Raw genomic sequence first — 26927 nt, 5'->3', positions numbered from 1 at the left:
TGCTTTTAGTTTGGAAAGCTGTCTTCATGAGTCACCACTAGAACTATCTACATGTTAGAGCTAAGGAACCACATCATGATCCAGCACCCCCCAAGCTGGTACCGCAGCATGAGCACAGGGCTTCTCCGTGCTGCAGCAGCCCCAGGGTGTCAGCCTGACTCCTGAGCTGAAAATACATCAGAGTAGGCCTGAGGATGGTCTGCTTAACATCAGTGATCTTTTTAGGTAGCTGGGCTCCTTCTGTACTCAACAGAGAAGGAGTAGGACAGTAAGTTAGACCCATCCTCTGGCTCAGTCCCAGGAGATGCTGGTGTTTCTCCATTCACAATAGCAGGACTCTAATCAGACACATTAACCAATGGAGTTGCTTAAAATTGTGGTATGAGCATCCCTCCGTGCTCCTAGATGTGCTCTTGTGCCAAGCCCAGCTTGAATAATCCAGACCTCTGTATCCCATTAGGAGTCCTTTAAGCTCTTCAACCTCCTCTTTTGAAGGTAATGTATTTTTTATACTGCAAACATGAGTGCGTAATTCAGTGCATATGTTTTGGGAGTGGGGAGTCTATGAGAATGCCAAGCAAATCAATAAAGGTTTAGCACATCATTATTCATTGTCGCGATGCCACGAGGCATTTAGGTATGCCCTTTAGTAGTGAGGGAAAAAAAAAAGAAGAGGAAAAGCTGTTATATGTCTGTAGTAAAATTTGATTCAAGAGGAAGAGTTTGCATCTGAATGGCATGAAGTCTATTAAAATTTTGGTCTTCTTTAGACTAATAGGATTACGCCAGTCCCAAACTGATTGTTTCCAAGCAACGATGCAGATCCTAGTATGTGTTTGCTTATCTCTTTAGTCTGCTGCTAAGCCAGAGAAGCTTCCAAAGATAGCTGCAAAACTGATGATATCAGATGTTACACATCATTTTGAGATGTTGTTCTGAAAAGATGGTCCATTTATCCTCTCTTTTCAAGCTGATTTAAGGAGTGCAGCAGGGCTTATGTAAGGAAACCAGCAAGTGATTTTTATTATTCTTATTTTTTAATAAAGGAAATGACCCACACTGCCACCACCACAGCATCCTCCAATATGTCATTGTCATTTGGACACCAACATTTTACTGTGGTCAGAGGGAATTGCTCTGTCTGAGGAACAAATCCTAAATGGTAGCTATGAATAGCAGCACAAGTCTCCAGAAACTGTGGTTCATCGAGGTTTTTCAAGTGTCCTCAAGTGTGGCTGTGTAAAGGGCCAAATCTTCCCTGTTTTACGAACTGAAAGCTCCCTTCATGTATTATAAAGGAATGCACAGTGATATAGCCCTGTACACTAGATAATAAATAGCCAGTTGCACATGACTTTGCTATTTTATATTCAGAACCGTCCAAATTATGTGGAGATTTTGAAAGGTGCATTAAGAGGAGATCAGAGTATTTTCTCTTTTTTCTGTCTGCTTCTGGATTTGATGACATCATGGGATAAATATGATTTAGGAGTCAATGTGTACTGTTTTGGCATTCAAAAAGGCTGCCAAAAGAGCTCTGCTGCTAAACATCATTAGTGTATTTTCTTTAGAGTAAGTAAACTGTGCATGTATGAATAATTTAGCATAAAGAAAGGGCTTTATAGAGTTTTCTGATGGCTACATAAAGAATACAGTGCAGCTCTGTGTACATCTGAATTTCCACAGAAGGCAACTGGTCGCCCCAGAAGAGAAATACATCAGCTATTTAGTGGTGTAAAGCAGCATAGCACAAATTTTAGGAGTGGAAGTGAAAAAATACTATTATTGGTAGAAATTTTAGAAGGAATTTATTGTGGCAGAATATAATTACCCAACTGGATGGAGTGCTGTGATTTATGTTTGTGCCCAAGTAAAATGCTTTGAGATTATTAATAACCAGCTCAATCCTTTATACTCATGACAACACTTCCAGCACAATAGCACTGTAATGATCTGTCACTCTGGCTATTGTGTTATTGGATATATAAGATCCCCTGCATTAGGCAAGCATGGAGTCTTGGGGCTAGTGAGCAGGCAGATGCAGCTTCCTCACTATTTGCATTGCAGTATTACCAGAGATCTAATAATGGCTCAGAGCCCTGGTGGGCTAGATGGTGATCAGTACTTGAAATGAAAGATGGCTTTCCCTTTCAGAGTTCACAATTTAATTATGTGATGGGAATCAATAGACAGATAGAGGAGAGAGGGAGGGCTGCATTATAGGAGTTGTTGCACTTCATATAATAAACACCAGGCAGAGTCCATCATCTGTCTGTGTCTCTTACAAGACCACTATTTGGTGGAAAATGAAATTATCTTGTGCACAGGTTGAAGACAGATAATTTCTTCTCATTTGTACTTCAGCAGCAGCCAAAGATCTTCTGAGATTGTACGGTTCAGAGTCTGACTGCCCAATGAGTTTCAGACAAGGTAAGTACAATATACAAGAGACACTCTTGAGAACATCAGGTTGGATGTGACTGTATCCACCTTAGTTTGGCTCCCTGGCTTTTTGAGGGAAGTAGGGCATTGAGAAAAGGCAGTGAGGCTTGAACATTTTCTGCTCCTTGGCTGGTTTAATGGGTGTGCACAATGGCTAAACAGAAAAAGTGAGCGAGATGATGTACATAAGTGGGGATAAGGTGGAGGAGATGGAGGCAGAGATTGGTGTAAGGAGAGGGAGGCTGAGAAGACTTTTCAGGGGTTTGCAAGAAGCCTATGAACAGAGATGGAGAGTGTCCCGAGGGAAACCAGCAGTGTAATGACACCCAGGGTCCAATTGTCTTTGAAGACTGTCTCTTGCACTTGTTTAAGCCAATCTGTCTGCCTTGGCCCTGAGGTTGGCACTTCCCATGCTGAACAATGGGATTTGACATTTACAAGCAAAATTACATGGTTTCTGAAAGAAGTGATGTCATGTTCAGGACTTCCACCAGGCCAATGAAAGAAACTATGATTTGTCAGATAAGGGAAACACATGGCAGAAGATGCAGGAAAAATTTTGCAGTAAAACTTTTTTTTTTTTTGGTGTAAAATCACAAATATCACCTCTCTTGCACTGAAAAGAGAATTCAGTGATATTGAAAGAGGCACCTGGATTTACAATTGTGTCACTAAGAAAATATGACTGATGTTCTCCCATCAGGAAGACTGTAGTTGTAAGTAACTGAGCAATTAGAATGGTCCAGAACCAGTTTTATTTTGTGCATGACTTTGGCTGCACACTGCTCTATTTCTCTTCCTTATTTTTGTGCTTCTTTTGTGTTGAGGTCTCTCCCTCCTCCTGCTTTGCAAAAGTGCCAGGCTCCAAGATATGCAGCATTAATAAAAACAAAAAGAACAGAAAGAACTCACAACGAATTCCACATTGCCCTTTTCAAAGGGCACGACCAGTTACGGAAAACAAAGCCGAGCCCTGGCTGTAAAACGCATGACGGGTCTCGCCAAGCCTGCTGCCCCTCCCGGCCGGCTGCCCTACTGCGGCCGGGACCGGGGGCCCCGTGGGGAGGGGAGCGGAGGGGAGCGGAGGGGCGGCAGCCCCGAGGGGCCGCCGGTCGGGCCACCCCTCCCAGGCTGCGGGGCCGGTGCGTGCCCTGTCCATGGTGCTGAGCGGCGGCGGCGCCCCTCACCCCGCGGCCGCGCCGGGCCCAGTCGTCAGCAGCGGAAGCATTTCCCTTCAGGTTCCGTGGGCTTTTACCTTGAATTAGTGCTGCTTGCGCGGTGCAACAGATGTCTGCCAGCCTGGATTTTCCTGTTTTAGCCACCCTAAGAAGGCAGGGAGATTAATTAAAGGCAGAGCCTCCGTAGGTGAATGGCTCTCCACATGTTCGGGGTGGGGTCTCTCACTTTTCCTCTTTGCATCTTCATCGGTTGCTTGCACGGGAGAGAGGATTATATCAACACTAAAAATGGTGTCTGCTTTGATTTGTTTATGTGCTTACTTTTAGTTTTTAGGATAACTGCAGAAATAATGAGAAACAGCAGGGAATGGGAAACTGATTGAGATTGATCGTTTCGTGCATTCGGCTTGCGATGACCTTTGGGGAAAGTGGGTATTTAATTTTTACTGATGTTGTAAAGGCACAGACAAACTCCTGACCTTTCTGATCCGGGGTGACCACTATGAGCATCCCACTGAGAATTAATTACAACTGCCTGGAGCAGCTCCAAGCAGCATTTATTAGAGTACTATAAATGTGGTAAAAGCGATCAGTATGCTTGGGAGAAACCATTCCATGTGCCTGCTGTGATATCTAAGAGAAGCTCAGACTTGCTGGCTTATTGTTTTGTTTTGCTTTTCATTAACAAGACTGAAATAGGAGAGGCAGTGTTAGAACTCTGGGGCAAGCATTTCCCATCATTCTGCTCTCCACACAGATACTTTTGTATTAGATTAAGGCACAATAGCTAGAACTAGGCAGAGCAAAAATCAAATGTCTCCCCAAGAGACAGGACACAGTGCAATCTCCTGACTGTACGAAGCACAACACAAGAGCTTCTTCTAGTAGCCTCCTAGAAATGTCAAGTGGAAGTGAACAGAAAGCTCCACACAAGAACCCTGTGCAAGGAAGTATTTAAAATTCAAGGTATGCTATAATGACATTGTACTTCAGCATCCAGCAGAAAGCTGGGGCTGTTAGTCACAGGGGAGTTTGCAGTCTTCTTCCCCAGGGATCAATCTAAAAATGGAATTTCAGTTATGGGTGCAAAGTTTAGGCAGAAATATTTCATATAAGATATGGTGATTTTGTCAGATACTCTGCCAAAAGGACTGGCATTGAATAAGGAGGTTTAAATAAAAATTGTAAACCCATCTAAATTTGTTTTGGAGAAGGGTTTAATTGGGAATGATGATGAAAAAGCCAGAAATGTGGATTAACCTAAAATGGAAAGGGCAGCCAAGTTACAGCAGATGGCTTTTTCTTGTTCTTTAAGTGCCTTATAATGAGGAAAATATGCTGTGTAATGACAGTTGTTTATAAACTGACTTTTTTTCTTTTTCTTTTTTTTGGAGGGGGGTGTCGTTTCTGATGAGGCACTGGTTGAAAAAGGAGAATCAAAAAGACATAGCTGCAGACAGTCTGTATTGAACTGTTTTTGTTCCGGCGTTCTGGAGCTCAGTTTGATGTATGGTAGGAAAGACAGCCATCTCCCATTCCAGCTAAAACCGAGTGAGCAAATAGCCTCTATTTCTCCCTTCTGCCTTGCCTCTCTGAGCATCCACATTGCATAAGGGATCTGCCACTCTCTTTCTTCCTCAGAGCCTCCCAACAGCCCTTTCTGTGAGTTGACTACTATTTCTCTATTAGGCTCTGTCTTGCTGTGGTTGCTTTTATTTCCCTCCTGTATCAGTTAAAAATGCCTTCACTAATGCTGTTATCCAAACAACAGATTTTCTAACAACTGAAAAGCTGCTGCTGAGTTACTTAAAATCTCCCCCTCAGTTTTTGATTCCTTTCTACCAAAATGCAGTTGAGGGGGGAGGGAGTGAAAGAAAACAGAGGAGACAGCCTATTCTGTATGACATATGCTCAATTTCCCAGCAAGGCTTAATTACCACTGGGAGTTTGCACTCCTGTTCCTTTTGACACATGAGCACTCAGAGTGCAGTGCAATGCCTCTTGCCTATTCCAGTTTGCATGCACATGACAAAAATTTGCTTGTGCATTGGAGCACTTGTATATGAATTGCATATGATGGAGACTGTAGGCATCTTCCCCTAAGACTGTAGGCATTTATGCAGCTTTCAGGTAAACTGAAGACCCACAGAAAATGATACTTTTCATGCTCTCTTCATATAAGGTTTCATCCTGCAAAGAAATGAGCGTTCTGACCCAGAAAATTCAGGTGGAATTTTGAAAACCCCATGTAGCTCAACCAAAAGGCCCTAAAATAATGTAAGGGTGAGGGAGCTTTGCAGTCAGCAGGACTGAACTATGACTGATACCTGGAGAGACTCATGCTTCATGCTTTGTGGATACACAAGCGTAACTTGAGACAACAGGAGGCTTCGAATATCACGTTCGAGATGGAAACCTAACATGGTGATTGCTCTTCAACTCTGCATAATGAAATGTGCACTGTGTTTTGAGGAAGAGTATGATTTCCCTTGCTTTTGAATGTAAAACACAGCTAAATCATATCAGCTTCATCCAAAAAGATGAATAAAAGCTAGAGAATTCACATGTTGAAGCTATGTTGCTACGGACGATTAAAGATTATGCTTCACAAAAGAAATCCAATCAATGCAGCACTTCCAAAGTTCATTACAAAGAAAGATTGTTGTTTTCAAGATTAAAAGTTATGTTGACCCTCAGCCATGTGAGCAAACACTTAAATATGAATTACTTGCTGATGCTCAAAATCTAAGGAACTTATAAGAGTAAAAATCTTGCCTGTCTGGTGTCCAAAATGCCTGTCTTTCACTGAGAATTCTGAAACATCATTTTGTGTCTCTTGTGCAAATGTAAGTGTTCTATACTAGAATCAAGAGATAAGTAATCAACTTTAATATAAACATGAGTTTTAAGGAAATGTTTAACTTCAGTTCCCCTGAAAATGTTGGTATAGATACAGGTTTTTTACATTGCCGTGTGACACGTCTGAATGCTATTCTTTTTAGGAGCTGGAGAAGATTGTTTGGAAAGCAGTAATCAGATAACAGCTATCAAAGGTTCACTGTTACAACAGAAAACTGTTGGCTGAGATTCTCCAGGGATGTGTCCTGAGTTTGGTAATGTTTTCTATTCAGTGAGTTGGTATGCAGAAGTAGAAAGTATGCTTAGCACATTTGCAGATGTCACAAACCTGGTGGAGTACCAATCAAAAGGATCCTGACAAATGGGACAGCTGGTCCAAAAAACCAGGATGAACTTCAAAAAGGAGAATGCAAGGTCTGCACTTAATCTGGAAAAACCAAGCGCATTAACACAGAATGGGAAACAGCTGAATAGGCAGAAGTTTTGCTGAAAAAGATGTTGAGGTTACAGTGACTCACAAGTGGAATATGTATCAACAATGTCATACTATTACAGTAAAAGCAAACATGCGGCTTTGCGATTGAGTACTGCGTGCCTAGCTCTGTGCAGTGAACTTCAGCAAATGTGGAGGCAATCCAAAAGAAAGAAAGGAAAATGACTAGAGAATTAGAAAACATGTCCTGTGAGGCAACAACGAAAGAGCTAGGGTTTTAATTTGTTAAATGAATGACTGGAGAGATCTGAGAAGCTTTCAATTAATCACAGGTTGTCATCTGTTCTCCGCGTCCATTGTGGACAGCATGAGAAAAGAATGTGCTAAAATTACATTATGGAAGAGTTACATTAGATATTAGTAAAAACTTTCTGACAATAAGCACTGTGCAAGAATGGAGGAGGAAATTGTGGAATTCTCTGCTTTAGATTAAACACCTAAAATAATCAAACATAGGTCAGTCCATAACCATATCTATCTCATTTAATCAGCCTTGGCACAGGAGGGTGCATTAAGAGATCTCTTCATGTCATTTTGGCCCCATTTTCTCTGTCTCTATCACTACTCTCCTTATTTAATTTTAGTGTGAACTTTTCTATTTGCAGTTAATTTACATATATATTTGAAAGGTGGTCTCAATAAAAATCTGTCTCACTTCATCCAAACTATATGAGATTCATTTAATTTTCTACTTCTCTTCCTATCTTTACCTCAGTCATTTACTTTTCAGCTTCTTCCACTTTGGGACACTAAATGCCAAGCCCACTGGGTAAGCCCAACTTGTGACCCAGCTGTGTCTAGCAGCTGGGGTGGAGGAGTTGGAGAGGGAAAAATATGCTTCTTGGCACGGTGCTGGAAGGAAAGAAGATGTTCTCACTGGCCTTGTGTCACTCCCCTACCATACAACAGGATATAATAGTGCACTTGTCATAGGACTTCAAAGAAAGTGGCTAAAGCCACATGGTGGTCAGATATCTTATCTTAATGCTCTGGTTGTGTCTAATTGTCCCCCCCGACTTACAGTCAAATATGATAGTGGAGTACAGCACTGATGCACTCACCCTTCTATGTGCTTCTATGGATGAGAAGAGAGATTTCTAAAGGCACATAGGAGAGCTAGGTGATAACCTCTTACTGAAAACCAGTGGGAAGCGGATGATTTCAGTCTGTGTTGGTAAACTTTGCCCATGATACTACAAGAGAGACAGACAAATCAGATGGAGTGAGTCTGCCAATAACTACTACTGGACATCAGGCTGGGAGCAATCAAACACAGTTACCATGAATCTTTTAATATCCATGGCTGTTTACAGGCTCAGTAGAGTGAGAGAGCAGCCTGGGACAGAACTCAGCTACATAAATCCTCTGACACTGAGCAACATGCTGCTGTCCCTTGCCCTTTTATTTTTATCCAGGAGAGCCTATTTTTACCTAGTAAGAGACATTTTCCCCGCCTTGACATTATACCTCCGTTATGGCTGGTGGTCGTAATACAACAAGGTACAGAAGTTTAGGAAAGGACTGCTGGGTCTGTAAAAAGCATACAGCTATAATGAATCTAGCCAGGAGAAAGAAAATTTAGCTCATCCTTAGCTGATGGGAAAGCATTTGATACAGCACAGTTTGAAACATTTCACACAGTCCTGTCTGCAGAAACCCACCTACCTTTGTGAGCTCTCCTCCTCTTCTTTTGGACTAGATATTTACCCTATGGTTCTTGTTTTTAGCTTCATCCCATTAGTCCTAGCAGTGCCCTGCATCGTACAGCTGCTAAATCACCAGTCTATTACTAACTACAGCTTTCTGTAGATAATTTCTTCATCACTTCAGGAACTTGGAATCATGTCTTCCATGTGTTTATTTTCATAAACTGATGATGTTGTAAAACCATTAAGACATTATGTCCACTTCTGCTACAGATCACCAGTCCCTCTTTCGTAGGATATCCTGCTACACTGCCCTACCAAAGTGTCAGAGGCAGCAAAGAAAAATGAGTGCTTTGCATAGCAAATAGTTTTTATGACTTACAGTTAATGGACCTTACTATTAATTGGCAGAATTACAACTCTTGTTTAGTTGATGAAAGTAGCTGTCTTGAAAAGTTATTAGGCTTCCTTTTGTTCTTGTCTCCCCACATTTTTTTCTCCAGATTGATTACACAGTGCCTCTTTGAACTTATATTGAATGTTTCCTTTGAGGATCTACTTACATCTTGGTTTCATATACTTTGCCAATCTCTCAGTATTCCAGCAATATGGGGATATGAAAAGTAAAACAAGTAAAAACAAAAAAAGAAGCAAAGTAGTTAACAGTCTCATGAAAGTATTCCTGAAAAACATGAGTAGTATGGAAATACCCATAATATTGAAAATATGAATAGTATTAGAAATACGTACACAGCAGCCTTATCAAGGCTAAGTAGTTTTGTGTTAAAGGCAAATTCACTCCATTAACAGAGACGTAGTAATTCATAAAGCATCTTATATTTTGCATTGCCTGTATCCACTAGCTATCCTAAATCAATTACCTCAGCCAAGACATGGTTCCCCTTTCTCTGGAGTGCGGCTGTGGCTGGAGGGAAAGCGATTTATTTCAAAAGCTGATTCAGCAATAAACTCTTCAGGGGCCTATCAATGTCCCACTAATAATCAGAGATGATGTAATGATTATCAGTGGCGTTGTAAATCATGTGCGTAACACTATTTATTTTAACATTATTCAGCAATTTCGTGTCTCCTGAAAGGCAAAAAGATCTCTGTATCATGAAAAATGCTCTGCAGCAGGAAGCAACAAGCAGTATAACAGATGCTTAAAATATTGTTTCTTCTTACGCTGTACTTATTTTTTTGGTTATGAAATTAACTATTCAAGAAAAGGAGATCCTTATAAATTTGATCTAAGTCAGTGATATTATAAGTAGATATTAAGAAAATGTCATACTTCCGCTAACTCATCTTGGATTCAGTCTCCATAACCCCCCCATTTTCATTACCCTCTGAAACCTCATTCTGCCTACAAGTGAAATTAATACAAGAAAGATCAATGCTGGACATGTCTTGGTCTGTCAGTCCAAACTTGTACCTACTGCTCTCAAAGGACTTTTCTGAAGCTTTCCTGAAAAATAATACTGGTTCAGACAAAAGCTCATTCGATTATTCCTTGCAGATAATTCAACCACCTTTTTATTGACTTTTAATGAAAACTTAGTATGGATTAAACTCCAATTGTTTGGCAGATTTGCCTTACTTGCAAATTCGAAGGCAAGGTCAAAACACCAGTAACAAAGCTCTGCCTGGGCTCCTTTTTTACTAGATGTAGATATTATTAAAAATAGTACCAAAAATGCCATGAATAAAGAGAAGAAGAAAAAGAGATCTGAGAAGGAATCCAAGAGCCTGGAAAGCAGCTGGAACAAAATAAATGTTAATTAATACCTTGCATCACTCAGACTACTTACTTGAATTGATGGAGCAGAAAAAAATTACTGGTAGTGATAGGTCTGTTTGAAATTAATATTTTTCAATCCTCAAGATCCCATTTTCAGCATGAAAAAAGTATCACTGAATAAGCATGAATGCAGCTGCGTTTTAACAATGCCAGGTCATTTTCCCTCCATTTTATCTTACAGTCTCTCAGGAGTTTCCTCTTTCTTACCGCATACGTGTTTTAGGGAAAATACTCTCCTTCCGAATAGAGAATGACTTTTTCCCAAACCTAGACACTATTTTCCTCATGTGAATTTTGTCTTAGTGAGTCTTATGCTGAGTAAAAAGGCCGCTGCATCCTTCTTTTGGGGTTATGTTGTTTAATGACTTCCCTGTTTGCTTTGCGAGCTATCATAAAACTGTCACCATCTGCACTTCAAAGCTGGCTTGCTGCTTTTTGCTGTGTAACCCAGAGTGATTACAGCAGTGGTTCTCAGCTGCTGCTTCTTCGCACGAACAGCATTGGTATCTTAAATACAATTTTTTTTCCCTTAAATTAATAGCAATACTGCATATTATTTCTTGTGGAAAAGAGGTGCTTGTGAGCCCACGTCTTTGCTGTAAGGCAAAGTGTGGATAACTGGAGCTAGTGGTACAATTGGGTTTGAGTTCAGTAAACTTTCAATTGCCAAAGATGATAGATTCAAGATGGCATTCAATAACCTCTACTTTCAGCTGTGACTATTTATTGAAGTGCCCTGAGCCATTAAAGTTCGTTTGGGGATTGTTCTACCCCGTCTGCACCCCCAATCTCATTCTTATGATAAAGTCCGACTTATTTTTTCCAAAGGCTTTGCAGCGAGCAACAAAAGGCCCCGTTATAGGGATAACCACAAAGGATGAAATCTCAGGCAGTGCGGGAAAGGGGACATTGTTCGGGCTGGGTCAGCAGCTGCGGCCATCACAATGCGAGCTAGGCAAAGGCTCCGCCGCCGCCCCAGAATCAAGTCCCTCAGACCCCGTCACCATTAGGTTGTGTAAATATACATCTTCTTAGGGCAGGAATGACCAGAAGTTGGATTCAGTAGGAACTGGGTCGCAAAGGCAGGCAAAGGGCAGGGATGGCGGTGGTGGAGGAGGATCCCTGTGGCAGCCCGGAATGAGGGCAGAGCGCGGCGGAGGCCTCTTGCGGGCAGGAAAGGGGCCGTGGCGGCGGGTGGGTGGGACCGCGGGCCGCACGGGCAACGCGGAGAGCCGCCAGACGGCTGCCGTGGCTGTGCGGGACGGGGCATGGGCGCCCCCGAGCCCGGCGCTGGGGAACGAAGGGGCGGCTGGGGAGGTGCGCCAGGGCCGCGACAGCCCGCGCTTCGCCTCTGCGTGCGACGGGAGAGCGCGTCCCCCAGCGAAACGGGAGCCCCTGCGCGACAGCCGACCCCGGGGCCCGGCTGCTGAGCCGCTTCTGGGGGAGCGCAGTGAGGCCCGCCCCGCGCCGGGACAGGGGCCATGCTGCGCCGCGGAAGAGGCGGATTTGGTAGCGGGGTAAACAGCCCCACAGCGGCCGGGCGGCGGAAGCCCTAGAGCACCCTCCCCAACGCGGGGCCTGGAGCGGCCGCACCGCCCGAAAGCAGGGAGCCGGTCGCCGGGAAGAAGCTGACTTCCCTCGCCGCCGGCCGCCCGCGAACCGCAGGTAGGGGCGGCTGATTGACAGCTGTCCCCGCCCTCCTCGCGTGCTCATTGGATGCTGCTCACGCCGATCAGCGATGTGTGCGCGGAGGCCCGGCCCCCATTGGCGGGCTCTGCCCCGCCCCTCCTGGCACGGAGCAGAAGGGAGGCGAGGGGCGGGGCTAAAGGCTGAAGGGGCGGGGCGGCGGCGATGGGCGCGGAGGCTTAGCCCGCGAAGGCGCTCCGCGGCAGCGGGTGAGTGGCGGCGGCGACGAGGGATGGGACGGAGCACGGTGCCAGGTGGGTGCGGGGACCGCGGCGGAGGAGGAGGGGTGGACCCCAGGGGGTCTATCTGCCCGCCGGGAGGGGCGCTGAGGGGGAGCAGCCGCTTGTTAGCAGTCTGTCGCCGCGGGGATAATCCCGCTGCGGGAGCCCCCTCGAGCGCGGCGGCGCCTTGCTCCTCGCAGCCGCGGTGAGGGCAGCGGCGGGGCGCTCCGGGGCTGCTCCCTGTCCTCCGGGCTGAGCTGCCCGTCCTGGGGCCCTCTACGTCTCAGCCGGGGGGAAGCTTTGTTCCTAGCCCTCCTGCCGGCCTCGGCTGCTCGCCAGTCCCCGGAGCCGCGGGGCGCCTTCCCCTTCCCCGGCTCGGTCTCGGGTGGGGGCTTGCTGAGCCCCCCATGTGTGGGGTCGGGGACCAGGGTCCCGGGCGCGGGTGCCGTGTGTCCCGGTCGGGCTGCGGAGAACGCGGCGCCCAGCCCCGGGACCCTCAAGGTCGGGTGTCCTGTTCCCCACTCGTGTTCTTCCCCACGACTGGCCCTTGTACCAGTACCGCGGCGTGACACCGGCATGTCTTCTGGTGTCCAGCGGTCTCCAAGTACTTAAAAATAATAATCTTTGCTCTGAAGGGTGCTGGGATCCCTTAACAGCTCGGGAACTTCTAAACCTTTTTTTTTTTAATTTTCCTCTCGTGTGCGGATTAGTTGTTTTTCCATTGGTTTCTTAAGTGAATTTGTCGTTGAGGAGAAGCTGGGAAGCTGAGTGAGTGCAGGCGTGTGAAGACTGGGATTTATTGCTGCTGCTGAATGTCTAATGGTAGCTGAAAAGCAGCTAAGAAATGCTGTATTTATTCTTTTTCTTCTCATTTCTGATACACTTCAGTAACTGCTGCAGATAACTAACAGGAGAAGGGCTGGTAGTTTTAGGCTGAACAACAATCTGTGAAGTGGGGCCAGTGCTTGAGTGATGGATTATTGGATGCAGTTGTGAGATTCCTTGATAGAAAATACTTCAAAGCACAAATGGTTCAGTTTGTGTGCTGTTAGTGCAGGAATAGGAAAAAGCTGTCTAGCTGTGGTTCTTTGTGCCTCTTTTGTAAACTACAGGGAATGAAGGGAAAGTATTCCTATTAGAAAAAGATGGGGGCAAATTATGAAAGCAGCCAGGAACTTCAAGAGACTTCAAATCCAAGGATGAAGAGGAGGTGGTTGTTTTGCTTTGCCCATCATGCAAGACTGGCCCTTTCTTTTTCTTTCCCTTTTTAAAGCTTTACATAGGGAATCAGAAAGTATTATGTTTACACGGGCAGACTGTTGTTTTGACTTTGCTTGATACAGTGTTTTCCATAGTAGCTAATAGCGTGTGTGTGTAAAGAAGGGAATGAAGTAATGGAATAAGGCTGCAGTTCTTACTCTCCAGCATGCTGTCCCACGCTACAGTGATCTGTGGCTCAGATGCTAAGTTGTGTGGTCTCTAACATCTGGAGGTTGACATGCTATGGAATAATTATGTAGACTAATACCCAAGTTGGAAACCTGTTAGATTAAAGTTAAAAGTTACAATGCTTGCAAACTTAAAGATTCAAGATTAAACCCCATATTTGAGCCATGGAACTGAGCTTTGTTAGGTGTTATGTTCAGTTACAGCTTACTTTTGTCTTTAAGTTCTCACCAGAAGAAAATGTGCTAAGATGAAAGGACAGTTATTTGCCTACACAAAAATAAATGCCCTAAGCCGTTTTTACTCAGTGAGAATGCGCTTTCAGTAAGTCCTGTAAGAAGGATGTTTTATCTCTTCAGTTGAGACCATGACCAGACCATGTTCCCCTTGAGCGATGTGGAAGCTTGATTTACTGCTAGCTGAATTTTAGGGCCGAGTTGTGCAAAGCAAACTTTTCCTGTTGCCTGCTGGAAGATTAGTTTTGTGTTTGTATTGCTGGTGGCACTGTGAATGTAGTTATTAGCTGGTGGACATAGAGGTTTTGTTGCACATGAAATAATATATAATTGAGCCAGTTCTCTTTCTTCTCCTGTTCTGTGGCTATTTGCTTTAAATAAAGAAAATTTAGAAAGCATTTTTTAATCAGATACTATTGTGTATAATCAAGACTATTGTTTCAGTTACTGAAATTGTATGGTCTTTACTAATCTTCCTATTTTCTGTGGAAGTAATAAAAGATTACTTTATATGTCAGAAATAGAACCGTGCTTTAACAAGGGACTTTCATAGCAGGAATAAGTTATTGAGGCTTCATGTTTGATTTATACGGTACAACACGTAAGACATTTCGTAGTTAATAGCAGCATAAACCTGCTTTGTTTTTCAGTGTGTGCCATGTCTGTACAACATGTCTCAAAGGATTATGATTTTGGGAACAGCAATAAAAACTTCTTGCAGATCAGCTGCTCTTTGAAGTGACTACTTTAGTTCAAGTTTATTTACTTTATTCTTCAGTGAGAAGCTACATGCCATATATTTTTCTGAAACAAACATAATGGTGTCTGCAGGCAATATTCCTGTATGGAGGAAAGAGGAAGAAAAGCCATCGTGTGACAGATTATAGGAATGTTATTTTGAAGTTTCTTATATACAGTGATTAGCAGGACGGGATTTCTGAAAACCAAACCAGAGCAGATGCTTTGGTGAAGAATTCCAGAAGAGCCGATGGTAGCTGAGTGTTTAAGTCACTCTGTCAGCGTCATCTGGACAGTGAATTAGCTTTCATGCTAAGACTTTGCAAGTCTTCCCGTTTTGATTAAACTTCCTGCATGGACAGTTACATCTTGGTGTACTCTTTAGTCTTTTGAGCCCTCCCATAGCACTGTCTTGCAGAGCTCTCTTGACTGCTTTCGGTGAAGAATGAGCAAGAAATGTTGCAGTCTGTTCTTGCAGGCCTGTCTTCAGTTGATATGTACTTGATACTGTCTTGTAACTGAGCTGAATCCGATACAGGTTGTATAATACAGCACTTCTTTGCCTTTTTAATTCAGAGGTGATGTATTGGTTTCTTCCTGATTCATGTGTGGCTCCAATTAAAATTATTGGACTTGTGGTATTACTTCTTTTTATTTTATTTTTCATTGCATAGCATATTGAGCTACAAGCTCTTTGTCAGGTGAATTGCACTACTAGTGTGAGTTACTAACCAGACTCTGTGTGTCCAGTGGGTTATGGTAGTAAGTTTTGTTAATTACCTCAATAGCAGAAAGGTATTAACTTACAGTACAGGTGGGGAGAAGTTGTTTTTGTCAGGCTCGATTTAGTTTTCTAATCTTAAAGCCATTCAGAATATGAAGATCATTAATAGGATCAGATTACAAATACATGCCTGCCTGTGTTGTATACAACTGTACATTTACTTCAGCAGCTTCCTGCACAAGGAGTACTATGGATCACAGATTGTAACTGCTTATTCTCCTAAAAGCACAAATAGAGGTAGAGGGTGAGTATTAATTTCTTCTCCATATGGAAGGCTTGCATACAGAATACCTGTAATATAAGAAAATCAGTGACTCAACTAAGAGTTAAATTGAGGCATCCTGAGCCTTAGCTCTGTAGCAGAACTGCTACAGCACTTATATTCTCTCCTGAGAACTTAGTCTGCCTTTAGAGGAAATAGTGAAAATGACCTGAAGTTACACCAAACCTACTTGTTCAGCTTTAACCTGCACATGCTTTGCTTTGCAGTTGCTGTTATTTAGATCTAACTGTTCAGAAGCCAGCCTGTTAGAAAAGCTGTTGAAATGTGGCACTGGGGTGTTTTTTTTTTTTTTTCAACTGGACAAGCACTGTTGTATTTCATCCCTCTTTTAAAAACGCTGAAGTATTTTTAGCTGCTGGTAGATGTCATTTCTCTCTCCTCTGCCAAAAGGGAAACCAAACATTTGGGAAGAAATTAGGAAATTTGTGTGTTGAAACAGCTGGAGATCAAAATGGAAGTCTTTGTGCTCATTTAGGCTGCAGATTAGGAGTTTATCTCATTTCATTCCTTTATTTTTGGCAGGTGAGATAGCTGGAGAAATTTTGCTGAAGGCTTGTTAGTATTGTTAGTATGATAAACATTTGTTGGATTTCCCTGTTTTGTTTGTTTGGTTAGTTTTTTTTAACTCCAAATTTGTTACTGTTAGGGATTTATAAGTGTTCTGTATTTCAACACATTGCAAATTAGTTTTCCTTTCACATCCTGAAATATTCTGCCATTAAGCTAATAGTGTTTTCTGGGTCTAGAATTGATCACTGTATGTGTTTGGGGTTTTTTTGGTGGACCTCTTAGTTTAGCAGAATTTTAGTTACTCTTTTTCAAGATTCTTGGAGCTTCTTCCTGTTGGTTACAAATATCTCATTTTTAGAGATTTGGTAGCCAAATACAGCGATAGGAGACAATATGTGTCTCTAAGTGTAGAACATTTTATGCCAAATTTATGTATTATATTTTTGGATATTCATGATACTTGTGCAATTTGCATGCCTTATCTCAGCGTTTAATCTTTTGTATTTTTACTCAGATTGAACTTGATTGGTGTTTGTGTTTGTTTTTAATGCTGATGTCAGCCTAAAATAAAAACAAGAGAAAAATATTTCGCCATCATCTGTATACTATGAAATAGATTATACTTTATGTGTAGGCTTTCTTCTCATCATTGATAACTGCAGACCTCCTTGCAACAGGGCTTTAGTAGTAAGTACTGGAAAGAACTGTCACAGACTATAGAGTGCTGAGTTAGAGAGTTGGCTAAGCATTAGTGAATATAACAAAAGTAAAATAAATGTCTTGGATGTGGCTGGCATGCAGATATTTTTGCTGTAGTTTTTGTGTTAATCCTGCATTCTGTATATACTCAGATTTCATAATAGTCTTCAGAATATGATACAACCTTTAAAATGTTGGTGACACAGATAAAGTATGCATAGATATCAGTGGCGATTTGAATCTGTTTGGAGTTCATATTTTACAGTCATCATAATTGATATAAATAGAAGTAGCCTATGCTAAGGGAGTCATAACTTCCATTAATCTGTCAAACCAGAATTTTAGGTTGACTTAAATGTATTGTTTTTCAGGACAAGAAAAAATGAGATTTGAAAATGTTGTGCACAGAATTACAGCCTGGCTTGTTTTCTTTCTAGTTCTATAAATCAAACCTCTATTTCAGTGTTTCTTTGGCACAAGCTTTTATTGCACATCTCTGTTGTGGAAATCTGCCCAGTACGAAACTATAGAATAATTTCTTGTGGTAAAACTCTCATCAAGCATTGTTCATTTACACAGCAGTACACACAGATAAATTTATATTGATGAAAAATATTTATCAACATTAAGTTCAAGTAAGACAGACTTTTTGGAGCCTTATCCAGTGGTTATCATAGAATCCTAGACTGGTTTGGGTTGGAAGAGACCTTAAAGCTCATCTAGTTCCAACCCTCTGCCATGGCCAGGGACACCTTCCACTAGATCAGGTTGCTCCAAGCCCTGTCCAACCTGGCCAGGTTGGACATCCAAGCCATCCCAACTGCCAGGGATGGAGTAGCCAGAGCTTCTCTGGGCAACCTGTTCCAGTGTCTCATCACCCTCACTGTGAAGAACTTCTTCCTAATATCTAATCTAAATCTCCCCTCTGTCAGTTTAAAACCATTCCCCCTTGTCCTATCGCTCCATGCCCTTGTAAAAAGTTCCTCTTCAGATTTCTTGTAGCCCCTTTAGGTACTGGAAGGCTGCTCTAAGGCCTTCCCAGAGCCTTCTCTTCTCCAGGCTGAACAAGCCCCGCTCTCTCAGCCTGTCTATATAGGAGAGGTGCTCCAGCCCTCTGATCATCTTTGTGGCCACCTTCTGGACTTGCTCAAGCAGGTCCATGTCCCTCTTGCGTTGCTGCCCCCAGAGCTGAACAGTACTCCAGGTGAGGTCTCACAAGAGTGGAGTAGAGGGGGAGAATCAACTCTCTCAACCTGCTAGTCACATTTCCTTCTATACTGGTACGAAAGCGTAAGGTTTGTTTGGCTATTGTAATTATGCATTAATGTGGTTTTGGGCTGGGTTTTTTTTGTCTCTGAATATGCACTTGCTTTAGAGTTCTACATATTATATGATGATTCTCAAGTCCTCTGTCAGCCTTGTGTTGCTTGGTGATAGAACTTCAAAACTGGGAGGGAAAGTTTAAATTATAAATAGCGAAAATGCTGTTTAATGCATGATCTAAATGAAATGGTTACATAAAAAAATCTTCAACTAGTAGCAAGTGCTGCTAGCAATTACAACTTGACATTTTGCAAGTAAGCCTGTTATTTGATACTTTTCATTACATAAAGAATGCTGAGATACTTTACTGTCATTCAGCTTTTCTAACTGTTTTCTTTGAGGTTTTCTTGAAATTGGCTCCTTCAGTCTTTCTAAGGTAATGTCATGTTTTCAGCACGTGTAACTTTTATGTATATTGAAGCTGTTTGCTGAACAATTTAGTATTAAAACTGGGTGCAGTTTGGGCTGGGGCTGTGCTAGTAGGGTGTAGGGGCTCCTGCATCTTCTTGAGTTGAAGTGCTGTGTTTGGTTGGCCACGCTCAAAGGCTGCTGCATGTGTTTTCCTGTTGGGTTGCCTGAGTGGAACCCCTGATTTTTATGGGCTTGTCTTTTAATACGGATCACTTACTGTCTTACCATTAATATGTTACAGATTCCTCATTCAGGCAACACGTGTGTCGTCTTGTTGGGAATTGGGATAATGCTGTATTTTTTTTGGAATGCTGTAATTTGCTACTTCTGCTCATATTCGTCTGTGCTCTTTAGTGTCATCTAGCTTGCTGGGTCATTAGTCAGATTGTAGCATGCAGTAATATTCTGGATTACTGTGTTTTATGATTTACAAAGCTTGTTTAATATTCTTAATCTCCTAGTAGATTGTGAAGGCAGAGAGAATTCACGGAATGAAATATACCAACAGTTTTGGGTTCCACAATATAAGAAGGGTACAAAAGTACTAGACTGTGTTCAAAGGAGAGCAACACAGATGGTGAAAGGACTAGAGGACATGACTTACGAGAGCTGGCTGAGGATGCCAAGTTTGTTCATGTTGGAGAAGAGAGTACTGAGCGGCAACTCATTGCTGGCTACAACTTCTTCCTGAGGGGGAAGAAGAGAGTTTTTTTTTTTTTTTTTTTTGCTGATCTTCTCCCTGGTGTCCTGTAACATGAGGGATTGACTTAAAGCTGCATTAAAGAAGTTCAGATTGGATAGTAGGAAAACGTTCTTTGCCAAGAGTGGTGGTCAAGCACTGGAACAAGATCTGCAGGGAAGTGGTTGTGGCCCCAAGCCAGTCAGGGTTCAAGAAGTGTTTGGACAACACTCAGGTATCTGGTTTAACTTTTAGGCTGCCATGTGTGGAGTTAAGAGTTGGACTTGGTCCTCCTGGGTCCTTTCCAACTCAGGATATTCTATTATTCTATGATAACATGAATGGTATAATGTATTAGTGGTTTAGAGGCCTTAGAGGACTAGAATTTCACTGACTGTTTAGAAGATAACATGCGCAAAAATACTTCCTTTTATTGTTGATATATTCATAGCAACTAAAGGTGAACAAAGCACCTCATCAGTGAAGACTGAAAAGCATGTATAATCTCAAGAAAATGTTTTATTCAAGTCTAGCTGCCAGGGCAGAGAGAACATAATGTTAATGCTTTGTGTAAAGGAGAGCAAGTTGGGAATTACTGGAGTTCTGCTGTATTTTATAGGTATATAAAATATGACCACCAGGACTTTCTTCCATGGACTGGTTAAGCAGTTACATGCTTGTCACTTTCTGCAGAGTGAGAAACTATTGACAGGGTGGTTATTAGGGGCTGGGGTTCAAACCGAATCAGTGGGTGCAATTTGTTCCAGTACTGATGACTGTAATAGCCAGTGGAGGTCAAGTATTCCTTTATTTGAGGGTTTATAGTTAATATATGCAGTTGTAGCTGATGTAGGCAGCTGTGGCCCACTTCTCCTGTTGGTTTTTCTGGAGGCCTAGCACTGCTGTTCTTGTTGTAATGCCTTCCTTTGAAGGTTAGAAAGGGCTAAGTGGTGTTTGGGTCACTGTTGTGTGTCTGAGTGAAGAGGCCAGTTAGAACAAGTGAACGTATATAACCATTGGGTCCATAACTTACTTCATTGAAAAGGTTGATAAAGGTGTAAACAGTTTCTCTTCTGTATTCCAACCCTAACTATTCTATGATTCTATGTTTCCTATGACTTGGAAAATTAACTGGCATTAGCGCATATGTTTCCTCATAACTAGTGACTTTAGTTCTTCGGCTGATGGATCCCAAGTTTCTTATACATCTTCATAGTGATGGCCACTTTGCTTGCAACAAGTAGTAGTTAGCTTGAGTATTAAATGAGTGGTGGGTATAATATATCACAACATGTTAACAGTATTTCAGCAAATGCTGGAATTGATTTCTTGATGTTTGTTTTGAAATCCCATAGTGGAAAAGGTCAGTAGTCCATGATGCTGAGGAAAACCATTGATCTGCTGTGGACTTGGTTTTGTCTTAACAAAGCAACAGGCAGCTGTGGAGACCAGTGTGCTAAAATACAAGGCCTGGGAAGCTTGTTTTCCTTTGAAACTTCAAACAGCCTTTGGAAACACTTCTTTGAGAAGTTCTTCTGCCTCATTACATGTGAATGAAGAAATTAAGTTTGAACTTCTGAATTAGAAGGCGGGCTTTAGTGAAAATGTGTTTTTTTAGTTCTTTGTTCTACATAGGGCTTGCTGCTGAGTTTTCTATAGAATGTTGAAATTCTCTGGAACTCATATCAGCACAGGTTTATTGTAGAGTTATTTCCTGGGAAAGTACTGTTTTTCTTTTTAAAGCTTGGCTGCTGCTTTGAATGCTTAAACAGCTGCAAACATGGAGGAGATTACACATCATTTCAAACATAGCCTATGTTTGACTTCATGCTGAATTTGAAGGTGCTCTCATACGTGTATTACTGGGTTATTTTTGCACACAGTTGGAATATTGAAGTTCCTTATAACCTCTGCATGCCGCCTCAGGAGCTGCAGTTAACTCAGTCATATTTACAAGCTATTTGGTTACAGTTTCAAAACTGTGTAGTAGGAGAAGGGTATATACCAGCCTATGCTAGACAAGCAGATGTGCAAAGCACATGCTTTCTATCCACCCTTCTTTTTGTGGGAAGAACCAGGAAGTAGCATTTGGGCAGCTTCATTTTTTTTTCAAGATACAGGGGATCCTGTCTCCTTCAACTTAATCAGCTTGTTTGTCTTGAAGCTCTCTGTTCTTCAAATCTTACAGGTCTTGCACATCTTCACTGTAGCAATCACTTTATAGCAAGCAAAGAGTTGTAGGTTGTGCATGGCAAGCGTGGAATACTGAATGTTGAAGTGATGAGGTTCAAATGCCTTCAAGAGGAGTGTCTGAGAATGCAGGAGGTACAAGTCTGCCAGCCCTCAAATGAAATGTAGCTGTTGTGACATTTGCCTCCTTCATCAAACACTGCTCATACCCTTGTAGACTATCTTGAAATTTCAAGCATCCTTTGATTCAGGGTGGGTAATTCTACGCAAGCACATAGATAAGATTAGGAGCAACACTTAGTCATAGCTCAAGCTAATAATGCTTCAAAGACATTCATGTTTAGTTGCTGAATTTCTGTGCTGGATTTGCACTGCTAATGACAGGAAAAACCTCCATGTTGCTTATGAATAAGCAGTTGGTTTTTTAACCTTAAGGATTTTTATTAGCCTGAAATAGCTGCATCTGAAATACTAATGTAAGATCACTGGGATTCTGACCTTATTTTACTAAAATACTTGCTATTCTGCTGCAGAAGGTACATACTTTGCAATAATGTTGTTCTGGTCGCCATACTAACAATTCAGAAGGCTTCTAAGTTTGCATGGACCTGCAGCTTGCTGTCGTATAGATTATGTTCTGCTTGGTCACTTGCCTGGCTGAAGTGTTGTCTGCCTAGATGGCTTGATGTTGGCACCGGTTTAGCAGCCTTCAGGAACTTCTGTACCTTGGAGAGTGATGGCAAGTTTCTGTTCAATGGGATTTACAACAATATTTGCAAAAACTGTGGGGAAGCAGCAAGTAAAACTCCACGATTAGGGAAAATTCCAACTTCTGTTGTCTTAGATGCTTGACTAAATACTTTTGTTACTTAGCAAACTGGTCCAGTTACTATTTATGAGAGTTATTAATTAATGAAGGACAAGTCAAATACTCAAGCAGATCAAACCTTTGTCTTAAAAATTGTGGCTTTCTAAAATGTACAGAAATCTTATGCAGTACATAGTCCAGTTGGCATGTTCCTATTACCTGTTCTGTCTTTCAATCTGAAACTGTTGAGGCAGCAGTGAAGTAACAATATTTATTGGGCAGGTAGTGTTATTGCTCCCTGTGACAAGAGCAGCTAAAACCCCAAGTCCATCTCCTTGCCCTGTCCTATGTTTTAAGATGAAGCTGGTGATGTTCTGTGTGCTACTTCTCCATTTGAATTTTCTGTTCCTCTTTCTCCTGCTGCAGACTTTCCTATGCATTTCTTCTGAAGTCTTATTCTACTTCCCTTTCAAAATCTCTTATATCCTAGTGTTCCCCCAAGAAAGAAATGCATTGTGATAAACTTCTGCTTCGTGTCATTTCTGGTAAAACCCACAGATGCCTTTTTTGTAGAGAGCAAAATGCTTGGAGATGTAAAAAAAACCCACCAAAACCCAAACAAACTTCAACAAACCACAACAAAAACTCTCCCCATTGCCACATTCATCTCCAAAGAAACTTAAAATGGAGGGAAGTAGATGCAAGACATGAAATCTAAACCCTTGCCAAATGTAAACCCTTCTTCCCTCAACTGAGTGAACTGCCTACTATCAGATTTCTTTAAGCCACAGAATGTTATTTTTGGCAGGAACATCAGAAAGTATTCTTTCTTTTAAACAGTTGTTGTTTGGAAAACAAGCATATGTCTGGCATCATCATGGATCTCTAAAAGAGGAAAAAGTGATTTTATTTTCAAAACATGTAGTGAAACTGTATTTTCAGCAGAATCAAATATTAAATGCTTTTGGAAGCTTAAATTTAATAGTGTGTCCTTACAGTTGGTTGTCAAGGTTGAAACAACAAGCACAGTTAGCCCTTAAGCTGCTAAATGCTAATCATAGCTTGGCAAGAGTTTTCCTCTGCCAAGTTACTGGGCTCCAGAGAAGTACACAGGCAGCATGTAATAATTTTCTGAAGTTTTTCAAAGCTAAACTTAAATATTAAGGTTCAGATATAAATAAATAAGGCTTCATTTTATGCTTGTGTAACTGTAAGACCCATGGCTATAAATCTGTGGTCAGAGTATCCCCACTCTTGTTCATCTTGGTAGAATTATGGCTGTCAATGCCTTTGAATATGAAGCATTAGATAATACATTGAAGTAAGTTTTGTGAACCTAAGGGATGACAGTGTAAACAGCGAACAGCTTTGATTTATTGGTCAAAGATAACTTCCTTTATGCCTCATTACAGAACAATAAATACAGCATAGAACAGTCCCAGTGACTCAAAGAAGTTGGTCTAGGTTCTTTCAATTACAGGGATAGGCAAAGAATGGAGAAAAATAATGCGCTTTAGTGCTGAGTGGGAAATATGAAGGAGATTTAACAATGAGGTTAGGGAGTATGGGTGTTGAATCTAGAGAGGTAAAATCAGTGAATTTAATTGAGGGTTATTGAAAGTTGTTATATTCTCTTTAAGATGTCCTATCTGATATTTTAGAACTAAAAATATATGGAGGAAACTGAAACAAAAGCTTGTCTGAAAGAGAAAGCTTGAAGGACAAGTGCTCTTTTGTCAGAAGCGTATTTTTGAGTCTTTTAGATCCACTTTGAACAAAATACTAAAATAAAAGTAACTGTAGGAAAGATAAGGCTGTAGAAATAATTAAATTCCACTGTGAATTAGTTAATTCGCATGATATTAGCAGTGTTCTTTAAAATATGGGTTCCGTGCTTATTTTTTTTTCTCATTTCTGCAGGTGTATAATGAAGTGTTGATCCTCTCTTGTTGTTCAAAGCATGCAGGGCTTGCTGACTGAAATCAAATTCTTACTGGGTGTTAAAAGAAAAATAAACTTGGCCAAAGTGGGAAGCTTGAGCGTTATGGTTTTTTGTAGGCTTGAAAGAACTGTTGGTGATTCTGAGTAGAAAAGAACGTGACCCACAGAACAACTGGCTCGTAAGGATGCAGAAACTGCAGATACCGTGTCCTGCCCTCCCTCCTCAAACATGGAATGTTAGTTGTGAACTGTTTTATGTAAGATTGGGATTTGCAGGAACAGATACTGATACTCTAAAGGTTTAGGAGAAAGTGAAGTTCTCTTCCTTATTAATGAATAGTCTCTGCCAGATAGATTTCTGGTACCCAAGAAGAGTCTTTACAAATCACTCAACTGATCTAATGATAGTTTTCACCTATTATATATTTTTAATAGCTTTTGTTCATACCACACAGATACATTGCTTTAAAGCTGGTTGCTTGGGGATGAAAATTACTGTTGATAGTATAATATCACTTCCAGCCATTAAATCAGTGTTCCCCTGTTATGCGGAAATAGTTGGCAAAGATCGTAAGTTGTAAAGGGGCATGAAAGCTGAAAACATGCCTCTTGTGTGTTCTCATGTGCTTTTGTTTGAATTCTGGCTAGTCCCACTTATTTTACTTATTTCTTCAGAAGTGCAGCTGGTACGAGATGTAATATTGAACTTTTTTCTTGTAAGTCTGTTTCTTATTTAATAAATATTTCTCTACTACGTTCTTGTTTATCAGCAGTATTGTAACTGTGCAAGAACTTGGAGTTTAGTTTAGGCATAGTTAATTGTGTTTTAGTTTGTTGGGCTTGGTTTAACAATGTTCCATAATCCCTTTAGAGGGAAAGGAAGGGTGTGCTGGGGGGGAGAGGTCTTTTATTTGTTGGAGTAGGTATTGTGTGTGTTCCCATTGCTGGTGCGGTAGCACTCTGTGTTATGCTGTGGGTTTAAATTTCCCAAGAACAAGTCCTAACTCTCCATTGGGCCAGTTAATTTTTCAAAGAGCAAGAAGGTGGTGGGGTAGAGAAAGTTCTGCTGATATCTGACGTCCCATTGACCTATTGTCCAAAATCTTATGCAGTCTTGTGGTACTCTTTGTTATTAATCAAATGATGATGTCCATTACCTAAAGGGGTATGTGAAGGTACCTAAAGGCAGCCTACAAGAAATCTGAAGAGGGACTTTTTACAAGCCACAGAGTGATGGAATAAGGGGGAATGGTTTTAAACTGGCAGAGGGGAGATTTAGATTAGGTACTAGAAAGAAATTCTTCACTCTGATGGTGATGAGACACAGGCACAGGTTGCCCAGAGAAGCTGTGGCTGCCCCATCCCTGGCAGTGTTCAAGGCCAGGTTGGATGAGGCTTGGAGCAACCTGGTCTGGTGGAAGGCGTCTCTGCCCATGGCAGGGGGTTGAAACTAGTTGAGCTTTAAGGTCCCTTCCAGCACAAACCAGTCTATGATTACTGGTTGTTCATTACTTGAGGAAAAGCTGAAAAGGAGTTACTGAGCTGAAGTGATCAAATGCTGGGAGTCTAATGGAGAAGGGGTTTTGAGATTAAAATTCTACTTCATTGTACAGTCCAAATGGCTTTTTTCTTTTTTTTTTTCCCTCTCTGTCTCCCCCTGCCCCCAGCCCAATGATCTATTTGCCTGAAAAATGCAGCAAAGCACTACCAGTAGAAGGTTGGTGCTGGTGTGTGGCTGGATTTTTTTTCTATTCTATTTTGTTTGATTTGCTTTATATTTAGGGGAGAACATGGCTCCCTCAGTAATAGTAAGATTATATCTAGAAAGCTATCTTGGTCCAAGTTATAAAATCTTAAACCTCAGTCTTTCAGTGGGCTGTGTAAGGGCAAAGATTGCTCTATAGATACTGGTTATTGTTACTGTGACTTTTGATTGGGAAATGCCCTGCCCCCATGAGTGCCTGCTTGGTCCTGATCGCTGATTATTTGTTTATTTTATTTTAAGCACTTGAACATGGGCTTGTCCTAATAATAGCTCAAGTTACCCACTTTAAACTTGCAAGATTCCCTTATAAAGTAGTAGTTTTGATGCAGAACATTGTTCCTTACATGTTAACCTGGTAATTTATTATTTATGTATTTATGTATAATAAATAAATGTATTATTTATTATTTAGGTAGGCTTTTCCTAAAGAAAAGCTTTTCTCAAGGTCGAGACATCTCTGTACTATTGTCATGCTTGAAAAAGAGGTAGGTGGAAGGGTTTGCTCCCTTTGGGTTTGTTCTGTGTATGTCAGCAGCATGGCTAAATCACACTTTCTGGGTGTCTCGACTTTAAGAAAAGTTTTAAAAAAAAAAAAGACATCAAGGACATAGTTGATTAGTGAAATTTAGGCATGTTTAAATGACAATTTTACATTTCCGTTGGTATGAATGTCCCAAATATGTAAAGGCGAGAACGTAAAAACTTATGAGCATCTGCAGTTATGAGATCTGAGCATGTGTGTCCAAAGAGGAGAGAAAATTATTAAACAAACCTGTTTTGAAATGTTT

General features: G+C 41.5%; 1 protein-coding gene across 3 annotated transcripts in view; it reads left to right on the top strand.

Annotated features, from left to right (window-relative positions):
* Positions 1–12253: 12253 nt before the first annotated feature.
* The window catches only part of WASF3 (WASP family member 3), a 68576-nt gene continuing 53902 nt past the window's right edge, over positions 12254–26927 (top strand). The window contains exon 1 of one of the 3 annotated variants that reach the window (XM_030477326.1): positions 12254–12359. The gene's annotated coding sequence lies outside the window, so the exon portion shown is untranslated. The remainder of the gene's footprint in view (positions 12360–26927) is intronic. The other 2 variants (XM_030477330.2, XM_030477327.1) reach the window with 2 other exon arrangements.

This window comes from Strigops habroptila, chromosome 2 (assembly GCF_004027225.2).
Source record: "Strigops habroptila isolate Jane chromosome 2, bStrHab1.2.pri, whole genome shotgun sequence".
Classification (NCBI taxonomy): Eukaryota; Metazoa; Chordata; class Aves; order Psittaciformes; family Psittacidae; genus Strigops; species Strigops habroptila.
This window is presented reverse-complemented; position numbering and strand designations above follow the sequence as displayed.